The sequence below is a fragment of the Onthophagus taurus genome, chromosome 5 (assembly GCF_036711975.1).
Source record: "Onthophagus taurus isolate NC chromosome 5, IU_Otau_3.0, whole genome shotgun sequence".
Classification (NCBI taxonomy): domain Eukaryota; kingdom Metazoa; phylum Arthropoda; class Insecta; order Coleoptera; family Scarabaeidae; genus Onthophagus; species Onthophagus taurus.
Window position 1 is genome coordinate 6002995 of NC_091970.1, and position 12377 is coordinate 6015371.

The window sequence follows — 12377 nt, forward strand, 5'->3', positions numbered from 1 at the left end:
CCTCGTGGAATCGTGGAAAAATGAAAATATATAAAGCTTTGGTAGAATCCATACTAATATATTGGACCGAAAGGACAGCAGAAACAAAGAAGTCTAAACAGATAATGAGGGTGATGGAGATGAAAGTCTTGAGATCCATGTTGAATGTGACACTACGAGATAGGTGGACCGACACCTCTATCAAAGAAAGATGTAACATATAGGATATAGTAAAATGAACAAAACGTCCCCTTTCTCACGTAGTGACGTATCTAGCAAAAAATGAGATATACCGGCAGTAAGTAAGTTTAAAGCGTTCACACCATCTCACGTAGTGGCGTATCTGAATTCCCAACACAATACTAGGAATTCGTTAATCTTGTACTGTCGTATGTGTTAATATTTTTTAATTTTTTCTCACGTACTGACGTATGTCAGTTACGACGGTATGTGTGAATCTAGCATGCTTAATTGGCCAACAGCATAAATATGGCGTATCTGTCATACGATTGTTGATATTGTGTTCAATTGTGTTCACGGTGTAATTTGCGCTCATATTGTGCTCTGTGTTTTTTGATAATAAAATTAAAAAATGGATGTACTTGTACAGTGGCGAGACAATAGTAAAAATGTGGTTGCTGCTAATGAATTACAAACCGTAAACTGTAAAAATTTAACAGTGGGATGTTCGGTGAAGATGTGTTACGTTAAAAAGTGGTATTACGGGAAAGTTCTGGACATTCAGACGGTCTCTGAGGATTCACATAGTTTTGATTCAGAAGATGATGTACCACTAGCTAATCTAAAGCAAACACAAAATACAATAAATTTAAAAGAGACTGAAAGGACTAACCCAATCGACAGCTGCGATGATATCAGTGAATTTCCTATATATGATTCTGATGATGACCCTCCATTTGGAATCTGTGAAGCTCACAAATGCACAGGAGAAGTTTTTGCGGCATGCCAGCGATGCGAAGTTCTTTTGTGTTTCCGTCATTTTATTGAGGAGAGAGATTCTTGTGAGCATGGCAAAGAGCAAAAATGTATCCAAGAGGAATTTGTAGTTGAAGGAGAGGATAGAGAAGAGGTTACACCTCGAACTCAACGAAGTAATGCGCAAAAATTTGCTAAAAAACAGAGGAATTTAGGTATATCTTGAAAAACAATATTACCGGTATATCACTAGTACCTTCTTAAATTTCTTTCTCAGGTAAGGAGTACATCAGCTCTACTACAAAGAAAATAGTTCCTGCTAGAACCATGAAAACACGGTGTGACAGTGTAGTATGTAAAGCAAAGGGTAAGGAGTGTTGCGAAATAAGTGAAGAACAGAGAAAATGCATATTCACTGATTTTTTTGCACTTGGTAACCTTCACCTACAGCGTGAATTTCTAATAAGACATATTAAGGTCTCAAATATGTTTCGAACAACAACGAAAAATGAATCACGTAGAAAATATACCTTGAAATACGCACTGAGCATGGATAAGAAGCCTCACGTTGTCTGCAAAAAAATGTTCTTAAGTACCCTAGGCATATCTGAAAGAATGTGCAGAACAGCCCTGAATAAAGTAACCGACACTGGTGTTTTAGAAAACGAAAAACGAGGAGGAAGGCAAAGACAACGTGAACATAAAATAAAAGAATCTAAAATGCTAATTGAGATTAAACAGCAAATAGACAAATTTCCACGGATGGAGTCACATTTCTGTAGGGCGAAGACATCAAAATTATATCTTCACCCAGACTTAAGTTTGAGTAAAATGTACACCTTCTTTGTGGAAGAATTAGAAAAACAGGGACGAAACCATGGAGTACCTAGTTATGCTACTTATCGAAGAGTCTTCAAACAACAAAATTTATCGTTTAGTAGCCCTAAAAAAGACCAATGTTCATTATGTTTTACTTTTCACGAGGGTGATGAAAGTGTGAAAGAGAATCTGAGAGAAAGGTATAATCTTCATACTGCAGAAAAAACAGCCGTTCGTGCAAAGAAAGCAGCTTTAAATCTGAAGCTCAAGAAAATCCGTACATTTTATGTGCTGTTTTCGACCTTCAACAAGTTATATACGTCCCCATATCCAAAGAAAGTGCCATATTTTATAAAAGCCGCTTATCGACATTTAATTTTACTGTTTATAATATTGCAAATAAAGACTGTAATTGTTTTTTTTTGGATGAAACAGCTAGTAGAAGGGGTTCTTCGGAAATCGCTATTTGCATTTTCAAGACTTTAGAAGAATACAGTGAAAAACAAAAAATAGTGAAAGCGAACCTTTTCTCTGATGGGTGTTATGGGCAAAATAAAAACTCTATAATTGCAGCAATGCTGATGTACGCAGTTAACAAATTTTCAGCGTTGACCGAAATTACTCTAAGCTATTTCGAAACTAACCATGGTCAGAACGAAGGCGATTCTGCTCATAGTGCAATCTCTAAGGCTATTGCCACAGCTGGCAGTATATTTATGCCTTCACAGTTACACCCAGTGATTCGGTTAGCACGAAAAAAGTCTCCTTATAACGTCATTCCAATGACATACAAAGATTTCAAGGATTTCAAAGTTCTTTCGAAAGAAATTCGAATATTAAATGTGAAAATATCCGAATCTGGTAAACGCATAAAATGGACTGATATTAAGGAGATTCAAGTGCGAAAAACTGAACCTGATAAGTTGTTTCTTAAAACTAGTCATCTTGAGAATACTTACGACTGCATTCGTCTCAAACGTTTACTCAAGAACCCTTTGGATTTCCCTGTCGCTGCTTTGAATAAACACCCAATAAATATTTCAAGAAAGAAATTTGATGATCTTGTTTCGTTATGTAGAGGAAACCATCCAGTTCCATCCGCATTCCAGAATGTCAACAATTTATTTTTAATTTACCTCATGAAAAAAATAATTGAGTTTTTGAGTTCGTTTTTCATTAATTCTTGTTTCTGTTTAGAATAAACTTTAATTAGGTATCTAATGAACATTTTTTAATCTTTAATTATAATTAATTATTATTATAGATAAATATTTTTGCATATTCCGAATTAGTTCACAATAAAACCTCGTATAAATAGTGTAATTTATTTTCATAAAGGGAAATAGTCTATGGCGTATCTGATATAATGAATCTGGTGCAAAGTCACGTACTGACGTAACTGCATATTTTTAACAAAAAAAGAATAAATTATGGGTTATATTTCCCATTTGACATAGACATCTTTAATAGCAACCTGCTAAATCCTGTTGTCCAAATTTAATAACCTCATCTTTATTATTACTTGTGTTTTAATAAGTTATGGTTATAGAGTTTTAGTTTTTTGCATCTCCTGTAAAATTGTGTGCATGTCAGATACGCCACTACGTGAGAAAGGGGACGAAAAGTATGCAAGAAAAGGTGGAAATAGCATGTGGAAGAAATGGATGAGAGGAGATTGGCCAGAATATGCATGTATGGACAAGTAAGGAAAAAGTTCACAAAGACGACCGCCCAAGAGATGGGTAGAGATCTGGATCTCCTCATCTGCGCATTAAAGTCCAAACATGAGGTTTGACAAACAGAAACGCATCCCTAATCGAAAGTAGAAGAAGAAGATAAAAATAATTGTTAAAAATAAACGAAAGATTCCGTAATTAAAGTCGAGATATTATATTATACACACAATTTCCTGCATATTTGTTTAGGTGTATCCACGCAGAGTACAAACACGCCCTTAGGAAAGCCATTTACCATCGCTAAATAGGAATTTCCAACTTGCAGGCAAGTCGACGAACCTGCACTAAACCAAACCTCAGTTAATAATATAATGAGTTTGCGATACAAATGTTTAGTACACATACTCGGGAAGCAGAAGGAGGAAGAGGTGGTGAATATGGCGCGGAGCGGAAACTTTAGCTGAATTTCGGGGTTGTTGTTGAAATGGAGCATTAACGACGACCGTTGCTCGATAAAGCTCGCGTATCCGTGACGAAACAACAAATTGCCAGTGCATAAACCTGGAGATGCGAGGTGTAAACGAGATTTCATCGCATAATATCGTGTTGAGAAATTAGCGCAATTTAAAATGAAAATTTATATTGTTATTTTTTGTTCGTCGACTAGTTAAAGTTGCTAACGCGGTGTCATGTTTTTACAGCTGCAGACTCTTTTTAACGGAACAAAACAAATAAATCACAATTTTCCGGTTTGTTTTGCGAAGGTTTTTCCCCCAATTCGCTGGTTAAACTGGACAAATCTTCACATAAATACGGCCCGGAGGTTACCAGTTTTCCAGCGTCCGAGGGAATAATTGATTCGTTAATTGCTTACAGCACTTTTTATCACCCCCCAATTTACAAGAACCAATCGAATTTCATTGGGTTTAATCGAATTTTTTTACATACCAAATTCTTTTCGTTATTAAACGAGATACAATTAAACCTGAGATAACTTATCCCCAGAAAGTTTTGCGAAACCATCAATTTCAACTACAGGGAAGCATCCAAAGGGGGAGTAACCTCATGGATAAGATTGATTACACCCAAACCGCTTTAAACTTGATTTTAATAGATTTTAGCTAAACATAGTTTCGAAATTAATACAAATAAATCTTATTGAACTTGAATTTAAAATACTTATTGTATCTCCGGGTATCATTGGCTTCCTATTTTTATGTTACGCTCGTTTCGAGTTCCGGTTAGAAGCTGGCTTTTCGGAAAGTGGCTTTCGTTGAGGGTATTGTTAGCTTTAGAATCAAACCTTTGAAAATTCACCTCAGAAAATTTCAAGACGTCGTCCGAACGGGCTACAGTGAAAATCTTTTAATATGGATGGGTATTGTAGTCACATTGTGGGTTTCAATGAAGTGAATACAATAAAGTGGGTTTTGTATTCATCTTTTTAGAACTGGAATATTAATAAGAAAGAAAACTTCTTAGAAATGTCGTTTTCACATGAATTATAAAAAAATTAAATGAAACCGTGTACAATTTTAAATTAGAAAAGTTTAATTGCATTTCCCTATTTAAATCTTTAAGAGGTAGAAATTAAACCGTTCTGGCGTTCTTATTTCTGTCGTTCACCCGCTCCCGTTGTAATTATTAATGTAAACAAGAAAGCAAACATTTGTATATAGTCGTTTCACGGTAGCGGTAGATCATTAAATAAATGTATAATTGTTGCGGATCACGACGACTCCTTCAACCCGTCGGTTGTATGTTTTAGGAATAATTTATTAACTAATTAAAACTTGTTTATAACTAATAAAATTAAAAAATTCAAAAAGTTACCTACTGCTTAAGGCTAGATACTGTTTTCAAAATAATACCTATTGCTTCCAGAACGCTAAACACTGCTGTCAAAGGTTTTGACCTACTTGGACAAGCGGAATATTGCTTCCAACACTACTTATTGCTTTCAAAGTCTTTAATAATTGTTTGGAAAAGAGATATGCTTCCCAAAAAGCTACCTAATGCTGCCAAAATGCTAAATATTACTAGAAATGGCTAATAAGTACTTGGAAATAAGGGATATGCTTTCCAAAAATGGTACCTACTGCTTCTAAAATGTTAGATATTGGTGGAAAAGATTACAATCTGCTAGGAGAAGACTAGATAGTGCTAACAAACAACTACAAACTGATTGGAAAGACGAGATACTGCTTCCATACGACTACTTACTGCTTGCAGATCTTGGAGAAGACTAAATACTGCTGGGAGAAACTAGCATTTGCTTGGAATGACTATATACTGTTTCCAAAAGACTATTAATTAAACTTTTGCCATCTCAAAATACATCTTAAAATAAGGGATAACTAGTTACCTCGATGTATCTGGCACCAGGACTAATAATGGATAACTTAAACGCAGAGTGTACCAGAAAAAAGAAAATGCATATTAATAGGTACCTACAAAACTGCATCACATCGCCACTCAACACAAGATGCCCAAAGATCCTTTTCCAAAGAGATAGGAAATTGTGTGACGAATATAGTTTGGGGAGTGAGAAACAACATCGAAAGGAACTACTCCATAAGACTCTTGGAAAATACTCATTAATTTTTAACATTATAACTTCTTATTATTACTTATAATCTATCATTTATTCTTATTGACAAAACATATGATCACCGTGATGGTATTGAAAAAAAACGTCCTATATTCCCTATCCATTTAACGAGCAGCTACAATAAGCCGTTCATAGACAAACATGTGCAAGCATGACAGGTAGGAAAAAAAAGTGGTTGGGCGTAGCCTGCTGGCAGTTATGTTTTTACCCCCGGTATGCATAATCCGGTACACGCTGAAAGGATTACAGAGATGAAAAGGAATTAAAAAAAACTGCCTGAATTACCCATCCGTGTGTACAGGACTTTTTTCCTTTGGCTTCGCGTATACGAGAAAATAGGTTGTGAGTTTAATTTGTGGCATAAACCGATAACGCGGTCTTTCTACCGAGATCAAATCAATTTTCGGCCACATTTTTAAAATTTAATCTAGAAAGGTCAACGTTGTTTTTGAACGTACACGTATCAAGGTGTGCGTCAACATATATTACCAAAGTAAACAAAGGAAATGAGGGCTCGAGCATACGTTTTTCCCTGGTTATAAAACCACAAAGACAACAACAGAGGAAAAACTTGGAAAAAAATGGGCGAAATATTTTAAATACAAGGGAAAAAGCACATTACCTTTATTAAAACTCGAGATTGTTTTTTTAATCTTTTTATCACGTGAACACGCCACGAAAAGGTTTGGTTCTTCTTTTTATAACAAAAACGGTAAACAATGACGTAGCAAAAGGACTAAAGGAGGATATACGCAATGCAAAATTGATATTAATGTTTGCTAGGGGTACTTCTAGAAGCGTAACCAAAGCATCGTTTGTCATTTTCAGGCCTATTGTTCTTGAGGGGTGGAACTGTTTTCTTTTGTAATTCACTTGCCTTTTTATTCTACTTCTAACTATTAAGATTCAAAAAAGATTCTTAATGGACCTATTCTTATTTTTTTAAGTTCTAACAATGAAACATTATTTTAGATGTAATTTCTAACTAAAACCACAATCCTCTATTATCTTATGCTGGGTCATAATGAATGCTTCTTAGGCACAATTAGATCAACTGTTCCTGGCGGTGGTAAAACAAAAGGCGAGAACCCCCCTAAATAAATGGCTATAGGGCGATTTATACGCCGGGAGTGGACGAACGTGCGGGCAATTGTTTTCGCTAGGTGGCGCGGGTTACGAGGGGTTAGGGGTTAGTTGCCGCATTGAGGATGGCACGTATAACCCTTAACCGAAGCGTAACCCCTTAACGTTACCCCGAGTCTTGACCTTATTAATGGCTCTTAAGGAAGTAAAAAATAAACACGACAAAAGCGGCTTTAAGGGTTGTTGTTAAATTAAAATATTTTTTTAATTTCTTTTTGTTGAATAAATTAAATTTTTATTACAATTTATGGATTCTTTATTTATTCTTTTAGGGATCTCGTGTATCTTAGTAACAAGGAGACCAGAAAGATTCGACCCAGCTCTAGAAGGCACGATTTTTTACATAACACACTTTCGGAGACAACTTCGTAACAACTACTTGAAGTTTCGAGTGGCTGTAAGAAAATCTTCTTAGTACAGAATCAAGCAAGATATAGCATACGCACGAAAGGTATTAGTTTTGAAAGAAGACATGGCGTTTGGATATAAATATCTATCTTATTACGAACACAGTATGTCCGTAAAGTCATGGTGACCAATGACAGGAAAGCAATAAAGCAAGATGGAAATGTTAAATATTTACCAAATAAAAGGAAAACTTTCCTAGTTTCATAATTGCTCAGGGCAAGAAAATAAAATCATAAAGAAATTATGGAGCTATAATGTAGAGCTACAACCAAAACATGGAATCAATTTAAATGCTAGATAGAAGCTAGAAAGATAGGAGAAACAAATAAAGACGCTTTACACGTTAAAGATGCCCGAATGAAGTAAAAAACAAGCATTGATACATTACGAACAAGAAAATTACACGTAAATACTGCCCGTTTAACAAAATCAGCAGTGGCGTTGAAAATATTTTTTAATAAGGGCTTTTTATTGCAGATAATGTTTAATTTTAAAGAAACTTTGACCCGCTATATCTCGTTAAGGCGGCATTTGCGACCCGATGTGTATTAAGACTATTCATCTTAATTTTTCATGTATTATCTAACCTTAATCAACCTGTATATTATAGGTGTACTGTATGTTGCAAATCATAGCTGTAGGAAGTTATAGTGCAGAGTACCGCTACATAGTGTAATGTTAATCCTAACTGTGGATTACAAAGCATAGCTACATCTAAATACTGCAAGTCACATATAACATATATTGAAAACTATATATCTATATAGACTGTATATAAACTATAGATGTACACTGGCAAGTATCGTTATAGCTGCTGACTGAGCATTGGATGGCGCCAAACTGTTATTTTGCTTCAACCCCTGACTAATAAAACTATCTGTAAGCTTATATCGGATTTTAACTTGATTGTCAGTCCCACTCATAGTTAACATAACTAATTTAGTTAGTTTTGCTGGTATTCCAAAATACTTTGTTGCAAATTATACCATATCTACACAAAATGCATCCTATAACTCCAATTAGACAGAATATTTCATTTTCTGCAGTGCAGATCTGAAGTTCATACTTCATTTCAGTTTGTTATGTGACTGGTGATTTTGCATATTTAATTTTTAGTTGACTTAGGGATTTAGAAAGAGTTGCTGTATAAAAGTGCAGATAGAATAGATACGCATTAGGTAGCCAGGTTCAATATCCTGAATTAAAGATTTTTCAAACCTTGAGTAATACGAAGCACTTCTCATATTTAATAAAAAAGTCCAGAATATATTGCAACCATAAAACATGAAGTTTATTATATTTAAAGTGAACATAAAGGGATAACACCCTGTATACAATACGAGTGGTTCATAAATCTATTTTTCTATTCGTTTTATGAATCGCCAAAACTACGTTTAGTAAGAGGTGTCATTTCGACACACGAACCGCCCCCCAAAAATTTACTACCCCAGCTGTTTACGGCGCCACAGAAACCGGGAAACGGCAGTTAGCTATAAAACACCCCGTTACGACATACCTGAACGGCTAACGAATTCGCGTAAATATTCAAAGCAGTTCGCTTAAAATTGCCACCCCCGAATCTCCATCCCTATTCCTCCTCTTAAACAGAAAACCGCTTCTTCGCGGGTGTAGCTGTTATTGGTGCACTTTTGCGATTGCTCACCCTCCCAGACGGACGACTGTCTGGCGCCACTGTGTAGAATTATTGCTTGAGGAGGGGGGCGGCGGCGACGACGACGGTAGCGGAAGCCGAAGGGTGGAAATCTACCCCCGACGATCCCGGTCACGATTCGGGCGAATTGAATGATACACAGAGGGCCCGAAGTGGAAGCTTTCGGGTAGAATAATAATTGTCGTCGGGGCCCCCTTTTCAAAGGGGTGGTTAGAACGAAACTTACTTAAAATTGGTTTATTTTCGTGGGTTAAAGACCGTCGAGCGATAATTTCGTCACGGAATTACCAAGACGAGGGGTTAAAATATAATTGGTAGGATTGCTTGGGATTTCTCGAAATAATTAGGTAGCTATCCTAGATCATTTTATTTTATACGTTTGGCTCTTCACGTGAATAATTTATTAATGTGGTGTTACACCACAAACAGATGGTTAGTTTGAAATATTTAAGAAGATAAACAGAGTGTGTGTGTTGGTAGAATGCGGGTTGTTGTGTCGTGACTGGTAAATGAACCGCGTCATGCACACGATCCGACACGTGGGAATGAACAGGAATTACAAGATAATGATGTTTATTGTTCCGAGGACGAAGAATGTTTAATATGAAATATTTCTGTGTAATATCTTGGGTTGGAACAATAACACGGTGTACTTTGTTCGAATGCAAATGAAGAAATAAAAATTTCACCCCCACAACGTTTTAATAACATATGTATTAAATTTATTCTTGAATTTCATTAATCATTTATAACTTTAATAATACCATTTTCGTAAGATTATCTCCCGTTACACTTAGTTATAATTAATAATTAATTAATAAAGAATGCATCCGATGAAGGATAGAAAAATGGGAGATGAATTAAGTTCCGTGAAGCGGATGGTAGACGTTAACGTTGAAGCGAAGCTTTAACCGGCGAAAGCTTTAACTGAAGTTCCATTTAAGACGATTAATATTAAAGACAAAGTGCGGGTTGGGTACGTCAATGAACGTTCTGCTAATATTTAAACTTGACTTGTTCCTTATCGACCATTTAAAAAAAAATTACAAAAAAAGAACAATGTAAACTTAACATTACAGTAAAACTTCGATATAACAAGTCAGAACGAATTTTGGATATAACGGACAAAATATTTTTAAGTTATTTTATTAATATTATCTCAGTATATTTAAATATAAATGAACTAGAAACATTCGGGTTTAGCCGCACGTCTCTTAAGACGGCTAAACCCGAATGTTGCTAGTTCCAGGTCTAGTGTTAGTCCTAGTCTTCCTCTAGCAGATCGTAATCTTTTCCACCAGTATCTAACATTTTGGAAGCAGTAGGTACCTTCTTTGGAAAGCATATCCCTTATTTCCAAGTAGTTATTAGCCATTTACAGTAGTATTTAGCATTCTGGTAGCATTAGGTAGCTTTTTTGGAAGCATATCTCTTCTTTCCAAGCAGTTATTAGTCTTTTCTAGCAGTATCTAACATTCTGGAAGCAGTAGGTAGCTTTTTGGAAAGCATATCTCTTTTCCAAACAATTATTAAAGTCTTTGAAAGCAATAAGTAGTGTTGAAAGCAATATTCCGCCTGTCCAAGTAGGTCAAAACCCTTAACAGTAGTGTTTAGAGTTCTGGAAGCAGTAGGTATTATTTTGAAAACAGCATCCAGCCTTTTCCAAGTAAGTTGAGCTATTTTTCTGCAGTATCTAGCATTTTAGAACCAGTAGGTAACTTTTTGAAAAATATTTCCTCTTTCCAAGCAGTTTTTAGTCTTTTACTAGCAGTATTTAATCTTCTGATAGCAATAATTATTAGTCTTTTGGTAAGGTATCAGGTATAGATTTTAGGTTACCTTTAGTTTATAGAGACGTGGCAATCTCGATTGACGAAGCATTCTTTCCTAAAATCATGCATCATACAGCAAGTAGTTTTAGGACAACCATTAAGACGCGTGCTTTTTCAAATCGATCTGCAAATAGTCGCAATATTTCTTCTGCAGATACTCATGATGGAATCTTTTATGCAAGTATTTAATTAATAATGGTTAACTCTTCGAATAACCTACAAAGTAATCACTCAACAATTCAAATATCCGTTTTTTCATCATTAGCATAAAGAATTTTAGGTATGCGTTGTAACAAACAGAACTGCAATACCAAATTGAATTTTTTTTTGCGTTTTTGTTATCCCATAAAACCGTTTGTTTTGCAATTTCTAAAGTTGACCCATATTTTCGAAAAACATTCGAATTATTAGGTAGAAGTTCCATGCTTTCAAAACAACACCAACAATCAATTGAATTACGGAAATTTACAACGAAATTTCAAATACAAATTCCAAAACGGAAATGAACCCAAAAATGTACATACAAAATTAATTAAATGAGATGAGTAAAAGAATCGCAAATTTGTGCGATATTTTCGTGGAAATTTCTCCCCGTTTTTTTGTCTCATTTTCTCTTTTTTTATTTGAAAAGGGCCTTCTCAGATTTATATTCATACGAATTATAAAATTCAATTTCACCTAAAAGCTGAGGTATTACTGCCTGGAATTGATATAGGTATGGTTTATGTATGAGATTTGGGGAGTAAATCATACGAGTTAGATATCTTTTTTTCTTTTAAACTTCGTATTTGTTATCCACATATTATTTAAAAATTGATTTGAGTATAAAATTGCGAAGAAACCGTAATTTAACCAATCTTCCCTTACGGTGAGAGGAAGTTAGCGACCATTCTGATTAAAGCGCATGCATAAAATATAGTCCCGTGACGATTGGTAGCCCTGGTAAAGCGGCACAATTCGTCGCGAGAAAACTTCCGCGGTACTGCAAACATAATTTTATACACAGAACCTTATTTCCCCGGGTTCATTACCATATTCCGGACTCGCGATTTATACCACCCTTAAAATTCATCCATTCTTTATACCCCCGCCGTACATTTCGCGGTTTATTTCGCTTTTAAGAATCACCCCAGGATATGAAAGCGATAACCCCCTTTTTGCCCTGGTCAAACGAAGTTATTAAATTTTTTCCCTAGATTTATATTAATTTTGGATTTTTTCTTTGTTAACACAAACTTGGTTATATTAAATTAGTAATATTATGTTTACATTGTTCATTTTTAATGCTTCTAAAATTTGTA